At 44.9% G+C, this 15,277-nt stretch overlaps 1 protein-coding gene across 1 annotated transcript in view; it reads left to right on the top strand.

Annotated features, from left to right (window-relative positions):
* Positions 1-15,277, top strand: part of LOC133510107 (receptor-type tyrosine-protein phosphatase epsilon-like) — a 130,581-nt gene that overhangs the window by 87,643 nt on the left and 27,661 nt on the right. The window contains exons 5-6 of the mRNA XM_061837797.1: positions 7,711-7,855; positions 13,539-13,620. The gene's annotated coding sequence lies outside the window, so the exon portion shown is untranslated. The remainder of the gene's footprint in view (positions 1-7,710; positions 7,856-13,538; positions 13,621-15,277) is intronic.

Here is a 15,277-nt window from a genome sequence, read left to right as displayed (position 1 = left end):
TTTTCCGCTCGAGTGCCCCCCTGCGGCCGTTAGAGAAAATCCACAAATTAGTCGCATCACCCCAGAAACCGCAGGGTTGAAAGCGCGTGGAAAAAGTCGCGGCTTATAGGCCGCAAATTACAGTATAATACTAAATGGGATTGGGTTGAAGTTTTTTCTTTGCAAAGCTGTGTTGCTTTGATTAATAAATTAGAAGTGTTAGATGGGGCGTCTCTCTCTCTCACACACACACACACACGTATTGATAGTTTGCTACTGTTAAGTCATAATGACTGTTTGAAAAACTATTTTTTTCTCTCCTGCTTTAAAACAAATGTTTTGGACTTTGTTTAATTCATGAACTCGTCCTTGCCACATTAGGCAGTGAGTATAATGCACTGTAGTGCCTTTATAAATAAAACAATGCTCACTTTTGATTGCTATTATCAGAGAAGTGTTCACACGTGTCATTGAGGTTTGCGATACGGCATCCCGCTTAGAGCGCGTTCCCCCCCATTTTTCCTCATGTTGCTACAGTAACTTGGCACCACAACAATTGTGATATTGGGAAAATAACACCCATTGTGTTTGGATCGCTTTCAAGCTTTGCAGCTCATTAATCACCGCGTTGCATCGAAGCGACGCGAGCATCAGATGGCAAACTGATCTTTTTCCGCGGCGGCACCGCTAACTCTGAACATCAGAACCGCCCCGATGTCAAAACGCGCCGCCCGCGTACGGAGTGTTCCTCAAATATGCAATGCATGCGCATACGAAATGAACGATCACTCCTCGCTTTGACGAAAGAAAAGCCGTCCTACGTAAGAGGATGCGCCACCGGGAAAGGTCACAACTGTCAGTGGCGGACAAATATGGCCGCTAATGGTTTTCTGCTGCCAGGCGTCTACGGACACAAAAGAACAGGTGCCTGTCTGAATCTTGATGATTCCCCCCCCCCCCCCCCCCTCGGTGTGGAATCATTAACTTGCATCCGGCTCAATTAAGAGGTGAGACGGAAATGATTGGCTGCCGTAAGAGACGGCGAGGAAAAGTCACACCGTGTGCCCTCCGCATCGCAAGTAAAGGCGACTTTGGAAATACTGCCGCTGAACAGCTCGCCCGGCCCTCCGCCGCGCCCCACCAGCCAAAGCGCGGCTGACATTTATTACGGCGGAGTGAGAGCTCGGGAGCTGTTTACAGACCCGCCGCGGATCCACCTCAAGGTCGCATGCGTTGCGCCGGGTGAGCAGGATTACGGCACCTAATGGACAGCGCTCTACTTTAATGAAGAGAGCCGTTGAGATGGCAGGTCGACAGCTGAGCCGGTCCCGTGACGCCGGCGCCACGTGCCGAGTTTCAACAGCTGGGATTGTATTTGTGTGATAAATCCGTTTCGAATGCAACCTGTAAACAAAGGTTGTACGCAGTCTGTTTGTTGATGCTGCTTAACGTCCAATTTAGCAGAATTGGGGGGGGGGGGGGGAGACGGCTTCTACCTCTAAAGCCCAAGTGTCGTCCCTATAAACATTCTAAAATAGATATTGTAAAGAAAAATACATTATTCACTACAATGTCTACACGACAAAATAAATATGAGCGGAGAGCGCATCATCCATGCGCAAAGTTGCGGAAGTTTCATTCGACATCCAAATGGTCGCCGTGTTGGCTGCATCTGCTGCCCGTGACGTCACCCCGGACATTCGCCATTGAAAATACGCTTTGCCACCTACGATGGGAGATGAACACGCCCCTTCTGACACAGAAGCTCTTTTTGAAGAATTAAACATCTCACACCCGAGTGAAGTGACCAAGGCAATATTACCCTCTCGTTTCGAGCCATATTTAGATGATATGCGGATCACGGCTAAACCACCTCTCCGCCCGATCCACCTCCGCGCGGTGGTGATAAAAACAGCGCCGCCCGCGAGCGACAACGACGCCACGGCCAAACCGCCTCCCCGTCCGATCCATTTCGGCAGTGGAGATGAGCCACCGCGGCCGAAGCCTTGTCGACAAGGCCGGTGGCGATCCGCGAGGCCTGCGTAGGCCGTCCAACCTCCCAATTATAGTTTTTTTTAGTAGCCGTATAGACGCCTACCTGTCATTTGGAACCCACGTAGCTCTCGTCCTTCCATTTTTCACGGTGAATTGGATATTTTGGAAAAGTATGAAAAGTGAATCCATCCTCCCGAGTGTTCGAAAGATATCCAGCAATACAATGAGCTGGGATTTTGGCTAACACGGAGGAACGAGTTACCTTCCCGCAGGTAAAATTAATAGAAAAAAAACGAGTCCGCTTGAGTGCGCTACTGCCCTGCACGTCACTTCCTGCTTCTTCTAAAAAAAAAAAAAAACAAATCCCTCGAGAGGATTTTCATGGCGGGAGTTACAAAAAGCCATATATGTCAAAATCATGTGTTGTGGTGGAAAAAATGGATGGGTCCATACTGGCTGCCGTTTTTTTTTTTTTCATCAATCTTCTTCTTTTCCTTTCGGCTTGTCCCGTTAGGGATCGCCACAGCGTGTCATCTTTTGCCATCTTAGCCTATCTCCTGCATCTTCCTCTCTAACCCCAACTGCCCTCATGTCTTCCCTCACCACATCCATAAACCTTTTCTTTGGTCTTTCTCTCGCTCTTTTGCCTGGCAGCTCCATCCTCAGCACCCTTCTACCAATATACTCGCTCTCTCGCCTCTGAACATGTCCAAACCATCGAAGTCTGCTCTCTCGAATCTTATCTCCAAAACATCCAACTTTGGCTGTCCCTCTAATGAGCTCATTTCTAATCCTAGCCAACCTGGTCACTCCGAGCGAGAACCTCAACATCTTCATTTCTGCGACCTCAAGTTCTGCTTCCTGTTGTTTCTTCAGAGCCACCGTCTCTAATCCGTACATCATGGCTGGCCTCACCACTGTTTTGTAAACTTTGCCCTTCTGTCACATAACATACCAGACACCTTCCGCCAGCTGTTCCAACCTGCTTGGACCCGTTTCTTCACTTCCTGACCACACTCACCATTGCTCTGGATTGTTGACCCTAAATATTTGAAGTCCTCCACCCTCGCTATCTCTTCTTCCTGTAGCCTCACTCTTCCCCCTCCACCTCTCTCATTCACGCACATACATTGTTTTACTTCGGCTATCTTCATTCCTCTCCTCTCCAGTGCATGTCTCCATCTTTCTAATTGTTCCTCTGCATGCTCCCTGCTTTCACTGCATATCACAATATCATCTGCGAACATCATGGTCCAAGGGGATTCCAGTCTAACCTCATCTGTCAGCCTATCCATTACCACTGCAAACAGGAAGGGGCTCAGAGCTGATCCCTGATGCAGTCCCACCTCCACTTTAAATTCCTCTGTCACACCTAAGGCACACCTCACCATTGTTCTGCTGCCATCATACATGTCCTGTACTATTTTAACATACTTCTCTGCCACACCAGACTTACGCATGCAGTACCACAGTTCCTCTCTTGGTACTCTGTCATAGGCTTTCTCTAGATCCACAAAGACACAATGTAGCTCCTTCTGACCTTCTCTGTACTTTTCCACGAGCATCCTCAAGGCAAGTAATGCATCTGTGGTACTCTTTCTAGGCATGAAACCATACTGTTGCTCGCAGATACTTACTTCTGTCCTGAGTCTAGCCTCCACTACTCTTTCCCATAACTTCATTGTGTGGCTCATCAACTTTATTCCTCTATAGTTCCCACAGCTCTGAACATCCCCTTTGTTCTTAAAAATGGGAACTAGAACACTTTTCCTCCATTCTTCAGGCATCTTTTCGCCCGCTAGTATTCTGTTGAATAAGTTGGTCAAAAACTCCACAGCCATCTCTCCAAATTGCTTCCATACCTCTACCGGTATGTCATCAGGACCAACTGCCTTTCCATTTTTCATCCTTTGTAGTGCCTTCTGACTTCCTCCTTAGTAATCATTTCCACTTCCTGGTCCTTCACTCTGTGCCTCTTCAACTCTTCCTTCTCTCTCATTTTCTTCATTCATCAACTCAAAGTATTCTTTCCATCTATTTAGCACTCTACCGGCACCAGTCAACACATTTCCATCTCTATCCTTAATCACCCTTACCTTCTGCACATCCTTCCCATCTCTATCCCTCTGTCTGGCCAACCTGATCCTTTTCTCCTTCTTTCGTGTCCAACCTGGTGTACATGTCTTCATATGCCTCTTGTTTAGCCTTTGCCACCTCTACCTTTGCCCTACGTCGCATCTCGATGTACTCCTTTCGCCTCTCCTCAGTCCTCCAGTATCCCACTTCTTCTTCGCTAATCTCTTTCTTGTAACTCCCTGTATTTTGGGGTTCCACCACCAAGTCTCCTTCTCCCCTTTCCTACCAGATGACACACCAAGTACTCTCCTGCCTGTCTCTCTGATCACCTTGGCTGTCGTCGTCCAGTCTTCCGGGAGCTTCGGTTGTCCATCGAGAGCCTGTCTCACCTCTTTCCGGAAGGCCGCACAACATTCTTCCTTTCTCAGCTTCCACCACATGGTTCTCTGCTCTACCTTTGTCTTCTTAATCTTCCTACCCACCACCAGAATCATCCTACATACTACCATCCTATGCTGTCGAGCTACACTCTCCCCTACCACTACTTTACAGTCAGTAACCTCCTTCAGATTACATCGTCCGCACAAAATATAATCTACCTGCGTGGTTCTACCTCCGCTCTTGTAGGTCACTATATGTTCCTCCCTCTTCTGGAAATAAGTGTTCACTACAGCCATCTCCATCTTTTTGCAAAGTCCACCACCATCTGCCCTTCAAAGTTCCTTTCCTGGATGCCGTACTTACCCATCACTTCTTCATCGCCCCTGTTTCCTGTCCCAATATGTCCATTACAATCTGCACCAATCACAACTCTCTTGCTGTCTGGGATGCTCAGAACTACTTCATCTAGTTCCTTCCAGAATTTCTCTTTCAACTCTAGGTCACATCTACCTGTGGTGCATAGCCGCTAACCACATTATACATAACACCCTCAATTTCAAATTTTAGTCTCATCACTCGATCTGATACTCTTTTCACCTCCAAGACATTCTTAGCCAGCTCTTCCTTTAAAATAACCCCTACTCCATTTCTCTTCCCATCTACTCCGTGGTAGAATAATTTAAACCCTGCTCCCAAACTTCTAGCCTTACTACCTTTCCACCTGCTCTCTTGGATGCACAGATAACATATCAACCTTTCTCCTAATCATCATGTCAACCAACTCCTGAGCTTTTCCTGTCATAGTCCCAACATTCAAAGTCCCTACACGCAGTTGTAGGCTCTGTGCATTCCTCTTTTTCTTCTGACGCTGGATCCGGTTTCCTCCTCTTCTTTGTCTTCGACCCACGGTAGCTGAATTTCCACCGACGCCCTGCAGGTTAGCAGTGCCGGGGGCGGGCGTTGTTAACCCGGGCCACGACCGATCCGGTATGGGATTCTTTAGATGAACGCTCATACTTGTTTGGCACAGTTTTTACGCCGGATGCCCTTCCTGACGCAACCCTCTGCATTTATCCGGGCTTGGGACCGGCCTACAGATTGCACTGGTTTGTGCCCCCATAGGGCTGCATTTTTTTTTTTTTTTTCATCAATAACATACTAAAAATCATGTATTTCATGATAGTGGACCTTTAATTACATACTGTTAGGAAGTAATATGAGATTTGACAGCAATAAAAATACCCCAATTGTTGTTCTTTCGCCCAGAAGTTTGATGACAATACCTGGTCCAAAATCTACAAAAAATTTAAATATTTTCAAAATGTCATTCTTTCCTAGACATTACAAGTTCTGTTCCTGGTTCGGTTCCTAAAATGGATTTCAGGTCTAGCAGTGTGTCAAATTAAATCAAGGAAAGTGGCGGGGATTTGGAAACTGTGAAAGTGTACACGACATGAATGTTTATTTTTAACAGTGTTCGGTACCACCACATTTTTTCAGGTTCTCGCAGAGACCGGCAGCTGTCGCTCATCGAAACTTCGTAGGGGGGATCTCGTAACTGTGTATGTGTATTTTTATGGGGGGGGGGTTCCCCGAGACATTTTTAGACAATCCCCTGCTTCTGATTTTCATCCATCCATCCATTTTCTTTGCCACTTATTCTCACGGGGGTCGCGGGTAGTGCCGGAGCCTATCCCGGCTGTCAACGGGCAGGAGGCGGGGTACACCCTGAACTGCTTGCCAGCCAATCGCAGGGCACATGGAGACAAACAGCTGCACTCACGATCACACCTTGGGGCAATTTAGAGTGTCCAATTAATGTTGCATGTTTTTGGGATGTGGGAGGAAACCGGAGTGCCCGGAGAAAACCCACGCAGGCACGGGGAGAACGTGCAAACTCCACAAAGGCGGGGCCAGGATCAAAATCTGGGTCCTCAGAACTGTGAGGCCAACGCTTTACCAGCTGACCCACCGTGGCGGCTTCTGCTTTTCTCTTGCAATATGTCTTCGCTTCCATTATTTTGCTGGGTTGCTTTTGGATCGGAAGAACCCCAAAAAGCACCGTAGAATGTCGGTGGTGAGTGAGTCAGGTCCTCGCTCAAGGCCGACGTCAGTGATGAAAGTTCCCAAAGTGACACGTCAACATCTTATAGTCTCCACGGGATAGTGGGAACTGTTACAAGTACAAATTTCATGAGCAGGAGGGGCGTGGCTTCGTCACCGCTCTGGGCGGTGCCACCTCTGTCACTCGTCACAGCTGTTGCGGCTTCGGCATGTTAATTAACCATCTATAAATGTTGGAGTTTACGTCACGGGAATTTGCCAGTTCATTGAGTTTGCACTGTGCTACCGTGTGCGGACACTACTTCTGCAATAAAACCCACTGGACATTATGCCCTTGTCTCGGAGTCCTGCATTTGGGTCCACCCCCGCACCACCGATGGCACGTGACAGCAAAAGCGTTAACAACTGTACATTTTCTTCCATTTTCTCTTGTTGCAGGTGTAATGGCCATTTTAATGGTGGATAGAATCTGTGGCATGACTTGTCGATGAATTTCATGTCTGTATGGCACACTTTTTTTGATAAAGCTTCCTGATTACACACACACACACACACACACACACACACACAAAATGACTTCCGACTTTCTTTGTATTCCGCAGAGCAACCTGGGATCATGAATCGGTTTGTGACCGAGGCCCAATATACTCAATCATTTTCTTATCAGCGCTTTCTGTCCCAGTCCAGCTACGGGATGACCCGCCGAAAGAGGAGAAATGAAGGACGGCGCCTTCTCACTCCGGTGCTTTATTCTGCCCCAAATCCCCTCCCGATACTCACTCTGTGAAGGTTAATGGGGGCTGAAGCATTTTGTCATAAAGCTCGCAAAGCAAGCCTCCCTCCTCCTCCAGGTCCGGTCCGGCCTGGCCCGAAAGCCACAAAAAGTCATATTTATGCTGCCGCCTACAGCCGCCAGTGAACAACTTGTCACGCTGGCCCTATTTGAGGACAATACACCTGCCAGTGCCAAGCTGCTGCAGGTACAAGGGCACGGCGCCCACGCGCCAAACCGCTTCACCGCCCTGCTATGCACACCTTAAAAAAAAAAAAAAAAATGCAATTTTTATGTTAAACCAAAAAGTGTGGTCACGCTGTGAATAAAATCTAGGTGAAACAAATTTTTACTTGGCTGCAAGAAGAAAATGTCAAATAGCGCTCTGCTCTCCAAATTATTACATGACATTATTTCCTTCTGCGCATTTATGTGGTGAAAAGGCCTGCGATGACGGCGAAGAAAAAGCGTGACAGGGAAATTGATTCGACGGCAAGGTTTGCTCATCTCTGTCCTGACCTCTCGGTACGAGAAAGAAGAAGAAAAGAATGAACACCACTCGCTCCAATCAGCTCAAGAATGAACCGGGTGAGTCGTTTTTACGTTTTGATTCCACGGCGGTCAAGTTTGTATTTACACTTGTACAACGATTAAAAAGTGTTAAAGTACAGAGTAGTTCTATTTCAATTGAAGTACAATGCGTTTGCATTTATTCTTCAACAGGTTTTGTTTTAATAACTTTAATTTTCAGATGTGTTATTTTGTTACGTTGGCAGTGCTCGATCTCGATAAACTGCCGTAACCTATGGGGTCCCTCAGGGCTCTTTTCTTGGACCTCTCCTGTTCTGCCTGTACATGTTACCCAGTCACTCACGTTTAAAAAAAAATTGTACGGGTGTGGTCAGTCAAAGTTGCGGGTGTGATTAGGGATGGAATCTCACGAACTTAAAACAACACACTGGATTAATATAACGTAATTGTAAGTTAAGAATAAAATAAACAAATACATAACTAAAATAGAAAATTTTAAACTCAGAAATGATCATTTCCAATTTCAACTGATATTACCAAACATGATATGATACGGTATTTAAAATTTTTCATCAATTTTATCTGAAGAAAAGTTAAATGCACTGGCCTGTCAAGGAATAAACAATTTTTTTTAAATGCTGAAAGTTTAGTTCAACATAATCAGCGTTAGTGGCAACAAGCGAGAGATAACAACAAACATTCCTGTCGGCAATCGTGACATTTTGTTATAATCTAGCGTAAGCAGTATCTATTGTCAATCCGTTGACGAAAGATAGCAGTAGATTATCTATGTCTTCCTAAAGCATGTCGAGGGGAAAAGTTTTCAACTTCAAGATGACGCGTACCTCGGGGAAAATGACGGTTCGCATTTACTAATTATAGTTAGATACTGAAACATTACCTGTGTTAAATCCCAGAAGTGACCGAATTTCCTTTGCCGAGGCTCATGATGCTGATGACTTTCGACGTAAATGCGCTCGCAGTACGTGAAGCAGCTCTGAACATGCGCTTTTCGCCTAACTTAGGAACATGCTCAGAACGGTTAACTTGCGTTTCCTGTTTCCGGGTGAATGCTGATTGTTTAGGAGCAGGCTTGTTTTGTTGACAATATTAATGTCAAGACTACACAAAATAAGCAGCGTCTTTCAATATCTATTTTTTTTCTACTCGTAGCAAATTTTACGGGTGTGATTTTTCGAGCTCGACTGTGCAGATTTGCGAGCGCGCTCATCTGATGTGACTGATTGTTTTACCCTTGGGTCAAATTCTTCAGAATTTTGATTTTGACTATCACAGCGATGCAGATGATACAAAGTTATTTTTAGCGGTGTCTCTAGATGACTATTGTTCAATTGAGGTGTTGTGTCACTGTCTAAAGCAGATAAATACACACATGAGCCAAACATTTCTTCAACTAAATCACCTGAGATAGTTGTTTTGGGGGAATAAAGAAAATACGGTCAATGTTAGTAAATTTGGTGGACTCACTATCTTTAAAAACTAAAGACCAAGTCCGAAACCTCAGCGTTCTGATGGAATCCGACCTGACCTTCAACAGTCAAATCAATTATTAAAACTGCCTATTCCTCTCCGAAGAACATATCTAGAGGGAAGTCTTGGATATGCTGAGCTGACCAGGAGAAGCTCCTCCATGGTTTGATCTCAAGGGGACTTGGCTATTGTAATGGTCTTCTGACTGGACTCCCGAAAACAGCATCAAAGTGAACCACTCAGCTTTAAAATAGATTTTTGAAGTTCTGCTACTGGTCTATAAATCACTGGACAGTTTAGGTCATGAATACATGATAGAAATGCTGTTGAGTATCAGTTTGAGATGTTTTATTCATTTGTTATTAAATGCTTTTAATCATGTAAAGCACTTAGAGTTATCGTGTTTATGAAATGCACTATACAAACACATTTTCTTGGTTTGAAATGTGACTGTCAGGTTTATTTTAATGCAGTATTATCCATGTTGATTTGTGAACTTATCGAATGAATGTCCTCTCAGGCTAAGATTAATTGAATAAAGTGCTCACATATTCAACATGAAAGCGCTCGTGTCATTGTATGTGAAGTGCAACACTGCCCTCTGCTGGGATTTACTCTGAACTGCAAAATGTTTTCAATCTACTACATGCTGACTTTGCTGCCTTAATATTCGAGTTATCACAACAGGATGACTTCATTTGGAACATGCTCAATATGTAGTGTTTTTTTTTTTTTATGATTTACTTACGTTGATGTGGGGGAATCAATGGAAATTATGTCATTATTCATTCCAACAACATTTAAAGGTGATACAAGTTAACAGGCTTTTCATTTGGGTCGGGGACTCTCAAATCTTACGCGGGCACCGACGCGTGTAAATAGTTTTTGTCGAGCCGCTCGATCGTGAACTCTTTTGCCGTCATTTTATTGCCTCTCATCAAAGATAACATCACCTCATTGACTCAACGCCGCCCTCCACGAGAGGTCAGCAAAAACAAAAGCGGCCGTTCCCGCCCAGCGATTTGTTCCCGTGTCGCGGGAAAATCAATAGAAGACACGGAACCTCGCGGAGGAAGATTTCCCAGTCGATATTTTCCGAGGATTTAACGGCAAGATGAATTTAATCTTTTTGCTTTTTCAGCGCTTCCCGGGGCAACTTCAGACCTGCGCGTTCCCAATGCGAGAGATTTCATGCTTCTGCGCTCACGTTTTCCCAGCAGAGATTTTGCACCTTTGGCTGCGCGCAATTACAATCACTTAGTGCGCTTACTGCACGTTGGCAAAATGGAACACGAGCGAAATGCATGCAAATGGACTGTTTACAATCATTTGGAAAAGTCCTTGAGATAAATACGGTAAAATATTCAAAACTCTTCTATTCATATTAGATTTTCAGTGTCTAGTCTTTTTGAAGCACGTGACGACTCAAGGTAAGACCTGGAATTGTTTCACCCTTTGCAGGATCCATATTTTATCTCCCAGTGTTTTTCCACTTCCCCTCGCCTCTCCGGGCAACTTCACCAAACTATTGAAGGCTATCGTGATCTCCGATTCATAGCCTGAGTGGAGTTTGCATGTTCACCCTGTGCCTGCGTGGGTTTCCTACGGGCACTCCGGTTTCCTCCCACATCCCAAAAACATGCACCATTAATTGGACGCTCTAAATTGCCCCTAGGTGTGATTGTGAGTGTGGCTGTTTGTCTCCATGTGTACTGCGATTGGCTGGCAACCAGTTCAGGGTGTACCCCGCCTCCTGCCCGTTGACAGCTGGGATAGGCTCCAGCACTCCCCGCGACCCTCATGAGGATAAGCGGCAAAGAAAATGAATAGCTGGATGGTAGTTTTCATTGTGATTTGAAACGACAAAAAAAAACACACACCCACACACCATCGGGATTGAGGTCTAGACCAGTGGTTGTCACTGTTGCAGTATTACTAGATATAGTTGTATTTTCATCTTCTCAAAGTATAGTACATTTAAGAAAAAAATTCAAAACCTGTTTGGGTATATGTTGTAGAAATCTTTTGTGTAATTTTTTTAATGAAATCATTCCATTTTTTTATATTTAAGTGGAGTTTTACTTTTGAAAATTTTCCACAATACCAATGTAACATTCCAATATTATTTTATGTAGTTCCTAGGATTAACATTCATTCATCCTTTTTCACAAACAGTGAAGGTATTTTATTTTATTTTATTTTATTTTGGACGTGGTATAAAAAGTTTGAGGACCGGTCTTGCTCAGCAACCTTTTTGAGGCTGAGGGCGACTTCGTGAGCACCGATCGTATGAAGGGCTACGTGACCCGTTTGTGGCAAATTTCGGTTCATTCCACGTACATAAAATATTTTTGTTCTAATTTATTGTAGTAAATGACATTACAGCTATTTTAAAATTTCAATACACGTAAGCAAGTCAGATTCAGAATTTAAAGCACAAATAATAGTAACAATTTGTGGTCTATGGTATTTTTTAGAACATGCCTCGCAGGCGCCTTATATGGTCCTCGCGAGCTACCATTCGCCCGCGGGCACCACGTTGGTGACCCCTGCTTTAAAAAGATTGCGCAAGCCCCACCCCTCACCCATCCGCCCAATAAGTCATTGACCTATGTGGACTTATAGTCGTTTAATTAAGACTCGGCTAAATAGCAGATGGGTAACGAATACTTAGCAGATTTCTAAACTATTCCACATTTTTGGAGACTTTTCTAAGAAATTTAAATGGGATACAAAAACGATGATTGACATTCATCCCAATAGTACTGAGTCCCTGAAATTGTGCTAATGTACACCTCTTAAAGCAGAAGCTATCTTAAAAAAAAAAATTCCCACCAATTCAAGAGGCGCTAGCCAACTCTTAGCTCACAAGTTAACCGGGGGCTCCTCTTTTGACCGTGGATGGATGGTGGGCTCGCCCCCAGTATCAGCTCTTAACTTAGGGAATTTCGATAGCATGTCCTGGAAATTGTGGCACGTTTTCTGGGCATAGGCTTAGCTAGCTAGCTAGCTCAGTGGCTAGAGCATTGGTTTGGTAAAGGAGGGGTCGTGAGTTCGTATGCCACTGGGGCCTCCACTCCCCGAGAGGGGTTGCGACAGGGAGGACATCCGGCGTAAAAACTGGAACAAACAAATATGAGCGTTCATCTGAGATGTCACACTGTGGCAACCCCTAACGGGACAAGGCGAAAGAAACGTAGTAGGCTTAGCTAGCTAGCTAGCAAACTGCACGCTGTAGAAATAGATTAGACAAGAATTGCTAATGATGCAAACAGGCACCATTTAGCGGGGATTAGGCTAAAGTGCTTCATCGGGCATCAGTTTACCCGTGTTCCCCCCAAAAAATCAAGAGAAAATAAAATGTTAAAGATTGTTTGATGGTAGGCGGCGCGGTGGGTCAGCTGGTAAAGCGTTGGCCTCACAGTTCTGAGGTCCCCGGTTCAATCCCGCCTTTGTGGAGTTTGCATGTTCTCCCCGTGCCTGCGTGGGTTTCCTCTGCCCGCTCCGGTTTTCTCCCACATTCCAAAAACATACAACATTAATTCGACACTCTAAATTGCCCGTAGGTGTGATTGTGAGTGCGCCTGTTTGTCTCCATGTGCCCTGTGATTGGCTGGCAACCAGTTCAGGGTGGACCCCGCCTCCTCCCCGTTGACAGCTGGGATAGGCTCTAGCACTCCCTGTGACCCTTGTAAGGATAAGCGGTGAAGAAAATGGATGGGTGGATGTGTGATGGTATATCTGGACAACTGTGTAGCCTACTAGTTTGTTTTTTGTTTTTTTTTTAATTCTAAATTACCTCATTTATTCAGAAACAAATATTAAAATGCACTTTATAGTCTTCCCCCCCCCCTTTCCAAATCCACTGTCATATATTTATTTCAGGTTACTTGTGAATGGTTAAAATGACTAGAATGAATTTTGAAAATATGTCTTCGCATAACTAGTCAATTGATTTAAAAAAAAAAAGGGGGGGGAGGGGGAGAACGTAAGAATGAAAAATAAAACAAACGTTGCTATGATATGCGATTGCTGTGAGCCGGATGGTGTTGGAAGATGGGTACGGGGGAGAGCGAGGGGGTGGGGGGTGGGTAACGTCAGGCTCCACGCAGGCTGCCGTAACGCGAGCTGACGGAGCAGGCGCATCCAAACGCACAGATCTGACGCAAAAAAAAAAAAAAAAAATCATCCGTTGCACGTTTTGACAGTTTTTCATCGTTGCGCCTGTTTATTGTCTCCATTCCCTCAGGTAGAAGCCCACCCCCCACCCCCCACCAGTTCGCATACGGAACCGCCATATCCAGCCGACTGAAGCGAGGTCATGCTGCAAGGTAAGATGCGGAGAACGTGATCGCAGGGTGTAGTTTGTCCCTCTGCGCGTCCCTCCATTATTATTATTATTATTTATTTTTGTTGTTTTTGGGACGTTTCGGTGGCCTCCGTCGGTCCAGGTTTGCACCGTGAGCATCGCGAGTCGACATTATAAGTGATCGCGGTGTAGCGCCGCGGATGTTGTCACGCATTCCTTCAGGTATTGGGCGTGGAAGGGAAGGAGGTTAGTGGAGCAAATCGGAGGGATCGAGCCCAAAATGTCGTCAAAGAAACAAAAATCAATACAAGATGAGAGGGGGGCGTATGCGCTGTGCGTGCGGGGCGCGTACTGGTCTAGACAGCGATGCAAAGGAAGGGGAGGGTTTTTTTTATTTTCATTTTTTTAGGGGTGGGGTGTCGAGTGATGTACACAATGTACAGTGTGCACATAATTTAGGGCTGCAGGTTTGCACCCCCACCCCACCAAAAACGTGCCCGTTACAGAACATGAGTGCAAATGGTTGTTTATGTGTGCCCCGCGATTGGCTGGCTGGCAACCGGTCCCATGGTGGACTCCGCCTCTCAGCCGAAGAGTGCTAAAATAATTTCCTCTTCACCTGCTGTGACCCCAATGAGGACAACCCCCCCCCCCAAAAAAAAAAAAAATGAACATATGATGTTTAAAAAGCGTAATGATGTGGTACATATTATGTGACATGTCCAATAGAAAAACACATGCAGTAGATAATCGAGGTTACGGAATTTATTTTTCTGGGGTCCCCATGAGCACATGTAGCAAGTAGGGAACCCCCCCCCCCCCGCAACCCTCACTCCACCCACCTTCATTCAACATTGCTAACAATTACTGTTAATATTTTGGTTACCTTTTTTCTCTACACGAGACACTTTTCATTATGATGCAGTGCAGTAAACATATTAACATCCAATCAAAACAGAGCATTTTTTTCAGAAAGGCAGACTTTTTTTTTAAATATAATACAGATCTTATATTTGATTGCAAATGAACATTTATAACATCAGTTCTTTACTCCCCAGTGGCTGCCGTAACTGTGGCCCGACGGGAAGATGATCATTCATGTATTATAACTTGTTCATAACCTCATTCACAACAACGGACGTAACCTTCATTTCCTGTCCCCTTTATTAGACACGGCCTATATTAATAAAAAAAAAAAATGAAAAAAAACGAGTCAGATCCCACCCCCGCCCTCCGTGGCCCACTTCTCGTCGGTCCTTGGGAAAACACGTGAGCTAATGTTACTCAGAATAACATTGCATGAAGTCTCATTTCATTTATTATGACGATACAATATGGACAGGAAATGATTGTCAAAATACATCTATATTGAACTAAGAAAATATTAAAAACGCCTTTCAGTAATTGTGATGGATCTGAAGATGCACGACCACAAAAATATTCTCAAAATGTGTACATGGGCTCCCTCCAGTGGCATGCAAAAGAATCACTGCCTCAGTCCTGTTTTAATTTCACAACTGGAAGCCAGTACATATGCACATATTAATATATCCATCATCCATTTTTTTGCCGCTTATCCTCACAAGGATCGCAAGGAGTGCTGGAGCCTATCCCAGCTGTCATCGGGCAGCAGGCAGGGTACACCCTGAACTGGTTGCCAGCCAATCGCAGGGAACATC

The sequence above is a fragment of the Syngnathoides biaculeatus genome, chromosome 12 (assembly GCF_019802595.1).
Source record: "Syngnathoides biaculeatus isolate LvHL_M chromosome 12, ASM1980259v1, whole genome shotgun sequence".
In the NCBI taxonomy this organism is placed as follows: domain Eukaryota; kingdom Metazoa; phylum Chordata; class Actinopteri; order Syngnathiformes; family Syngnathidae; genus Syngnathoides; species Syngnathoides biaculeatus.
The sequence above is the reverse complement of the archived record's forward strand: the minus strand, read 5'-3'. Positions and strand labels throughout refer to the sequence as shown.